The sequence below is a fragment of the Candoia aspera genome, chromosome 2 (assembly GCF_035149785.1).
Source record: "Candoia aspera isolate rCanAsp1 chromosome 2, rCanAsp1.hap2, whole genome shotgun sequence".
NCBI classification, from domain to species: Eukaryota; Metazoa; Chordata; class Lepidosauria; order Squamata; family Boidae; genus Candoia; species Candoia aspera.
In genome coordinates, this window is record NC_086154.1 from 149,246,901 (window position 1) to 149,250,821 (window position 3,921).

The 3,921-nt window shown below is 44.5% G+C and overlaps 1 long non-coding RNA gene across 1 annotated transcript; it reads right to left on the reverse strand.

Annotated features, from left to right (window-relative positions):
* Positions 1-810: 810 nt before the first annotated feature.
* On the reverse strand, positions 811-2,027 carry LOC134492455 (uncharacterized). The gene is made up of 2 exons (XR_010067441.1): positions 1,569-2,027; positions 811-1,235 (listed from the first exon to the last, which is right to left on the reverse strand). It is a non-coding gene; the product is annotated as an uncharacterized LOC134492455 (long non-coding RNA).
* Between the last annotated feature and the right edge of the window lie 1,894 nt (positions 2,028-3,921).

A 3,921-nucleotide genomic window follows, 5' to 3' on the forward strand; every position in this document is an offset into this window, starting at 1 on the left:
ACTCAGTAGGCTGTTGCCAAGTTTTAGATAATCTTACCTCTTCACCATTTTATAAACCACAAATGGCCCATGTCATTTCCCATGCTAAGCTAGGATGTTACAAATGTTTGGTTTATAATGAAGGTATTCAGTGCTATTTTATAAACAAATCAGGTTGGCTATGGCAAGTCACCTCTCCTGTTCAAGAGCTGGGAGGGAAAAGAAGGAGCAAATCAAGCAATCGAGGCTGCAGTTAAATTTGTTGTCTCTTGTCATAAAAACTGGTGATCTAGTGCAAATACATTTCTTATATTTCACATCTGGATGATTAATTAGTTGCAAAATATTCCATTGGATCACACTACAAAATAGGAATAAAGCTACTTATCATTACTGCTAGATCTTGGGCTGCCTTGGGCTTTCAATTTCACTTAGATACTGTAGTAGCTGTTCCATCATGTTATCCAAACTGTTTTTGTCCCAGCTGGTAACTTGACAAAACGGTTGCCTGAGCTTGCGTTTTTCTTCTTCCCCCCTTCCCCCTTTTCTTTGAACATCATGCTTTCTCAGTTGTAAACCTAGCAGCAGGGATGCTGCATCTTTTTAGGAAAAAATGGTGAGTTCATCTAATTGGAGGTATGCTGCTCCCAATGAAACACAAATCACATAGCAGCTGCTTTTTGGATTTGATCTGTTTATTTTGCATATTTTGCTCCAGGAAAGAATGGTTTTCTGTAAATATATTTTTAGTGTTGTTGTTATTGTTGTTGTTATATACCAATGGCTTGGAAACTATCAGAATGACCATGAATACTATACATTAAAAAAAACATTTATTTATTTATATTCCATTTGATGCCTCATAATACACCAAAACATACAAAATCAATATAACTGAAATAACAGATAACAAAATCAGATTCAGACAAAGAACAAGAAGAGCAAGCTGATGAACTGGGCAAACCCCAAAACATCCCACCAACATCCAACAAAGGATCACCAATCACCCTAGCCCAAGGTGTGGGAGAACTGCCAGTTCTTCAAAGCCCTTCAAAACACCAGCAGAGTGAGGGCTGTCTGGATCTCAGAGGGAACCTCATTCCACAGGGCAGGCCCTGCAACAGAGAAGAAGCACTTCCTGGGTCCTGCTAGATGACACTGTTTAATTGAAGGAATCTGGAGTGCGCCAACCCTGTCAGCTCGAATCAGCCAGGCAGACACTAAGGGAGATAGGTGGTCCCTCAAATAACCAGGTCCTATGCCAGGTAGAAGGGACGCGGTGGCGCTGCGGGTTAAACCGCTGAGCTGTCGATCGGAAGGTCGGCGGTTCGAAACCGCGCGGCGGGGTGAGCTCCCGTTGCTCGTCCCAGCTTCTGCACACCAAGCAGTTCGAAAACATGCAAATGTGAGTAGATTAATTGGTACCGCTTCGGCGGGAAGGTAACGGCGTTCCGTGAGTCATGCTGGCCACATGACCCGGAAGTGTCCTATGGACAACGCCGGCTCCAAGGCTTTGAAACGGAGATGAGCACCGCCCCCTAGAGTCGGACACGACTGGACTTTACGTCAAGGGAAACCTTTACCTTTACCTATGCCAGGTAGGGTCTTATAGGTCATAACCAACACCTTGAATTGCACCTGGAAACAAACTGGCAATCAATGCAGCTTGTGGAGCAGAGGTGTCACACAGGCATCCTAGGGCATGCCCATAACTGCCCGCACCACTACATTCTGGACCACTTGAAGCTTCTAAATTATCAGCCCCATGTAGAGCGTGTTGCAATAGTTGAGTTGTGAGCTGACCAGGGCATGAGTGACTGAAGAGCCTCACTATCCAGGAAAGAGCCCAACTGATGCACCAGATGAAGCTGTGCAAAGGCCTTCCTGGCCTTAGTTGCCCTCTGCTCATCAAGCAGGAGGTGTGACACCAGAAAGATCCCCAGATTATGCACCACCCTTCATGGGGGAACTGCAACCCCATCCAGTGTCAAAGATGGAATATCCCCAGAACCAGGTGGCCCTAAAACCCAAAGCCACTCAGTCTTGATAGAATTCCTTCCCATCCAGGCCTGCACAGCCTCTAGGCACTGGGACAAGACCTTGATAGACTCACTTGACCTCCAACTAAGGAAGAAGGCGAAATGGCTGCTATCATGGTAGATTGGCTTTTACATATGCTTTGTCATTCACATTCAATGGCCTCTCCCCGCCCCCCGCCCCGGCCTCTGCCACCCTTGGAGCAGAGATGTTGGGCAAGTGCACTGTTTCCCATTTAGACTGCAGAGTTTTCTTATGTAGAAAATGGAGTCTGATTACTCCAACAATAATATGAATCATCCTGGACTATATTGAATGGCTCTCAAAACATTAAGTGTTCCAAATTTTAAAATGCCTTGTTGTATAATTATGAAGATTAGTTACTTAGGCTTGCCACCAAAGAAAAATGCTAGCTTTTTCATTTTGTGCTTTATATTCTGAGTCCCAAGGTATGCCAAAGTTAAAAAAAAAAGAAAAGAAAGAAACCAAAACAAGCATCCCCCCTCCTGTCTAAAAGCTCCATTGAAGCAGAACACGCTCTGCTGCCTCCTAAAATCACAGCATGTTGAGGGCTGCCTTCCAAATAAAAATGAAAAACTGGGACAGGACATGAGAAAACTGCCCCCCTTGAATCTTTGATAGTTTATGGGAAGGGAAATTGAGTCTCCCCTGATGTTGCTGAACTGCAGTTCCCAATGCTGCTCACCAGTGGCTGCTGGAATTGCAGATCAACATCTGGATTATTCACTTACAGCTTGTCAGATGCTGGAAGAGGACATGGTGTCTGGCTGGGAATTGAACTGTCCTGTTAGAGGTTGAGGGTACTGGATTTCCCAGCGTCATTGCAGGTTGCAATAACTGGATATTTAAAGGGGGTCCTAATATTATTTCAAGATTGTACTAGCTATGGAAGACTTTTATCCACCACTGTAAGGTTGCAATTTCTTGCCTTCCCTCTATCCATCTCCTTGAGCAACTCTGGCAGGCAAAAATCACCCAGTGCAGCTTTTAGCATGTGACAATGGAGCACCATTAAAACTTGACAAAACAGAGGATAGTGGTGATCATATGTCTTGGCAAGTTTGAGGAACCGATCTATTGCTTTTCCTGAGCCTGCCTTTTCTTTGGACCTGGCTTTCCTGGATCTCTGCCAGCTGTAGTTAAGCTGTCAGTCTTGGCAACAGAGAAGCTGAGGCAGGAACAAGGACAAGCCATTGGCAGGTGAAGCTTGCTCTGTTCCCAGCTTGAAGTCAATCCCTGGCCCTGCCCTTTCTCTGACTTCCCTGAGCAGTGAATGGAACTTCCCAAACCATCTTGTAGAATTTATAGTTCCTGGCCATGGTGGTGACCCGGAACAATGAGACTTTGCTATAAAATACTTCATAGTACTTGTATTTTATTCACTTTGCTTCCCAGGTTTTGCATAGTCCTATAACAGTCATCTTCAACTGGGGTCATAGCCAGCTATTTTTTAAAATTTGGTCAATACAACCCCATTCTAGCATCAGTAAACTGTTTAGATGTCTGCATAGCCAGTAACTCCAGAGATGTGGCTCGGTAGAGACCGATGATTTGTTACTAGCCAGGTTTGTCGAGAAATTTTATCTTCCCTGACACTTCGGGATATTTTATCCTCCTTGAGCTTCTGCTAAATTCTGAATGGCTCAAGTTAAAACCCAGTTGATTTTGTCTGGCTTTGCATGGTAGTGACCCATATATTTTTGCTCTGGGGAGATATTATTTGGGCTAGAGCAAAGCAAGCCAAATCTTCACATGTGCTGTGCACATACACACACGCACCCTGTTCTGCTCCTTAGTTCTATTTCCTCTCATGGAGGGCACAAATCCACTGGGACCCACTGTAACACTTCTGTGCCTTTATTTGCAGAAGTTGCCCATTCTGAA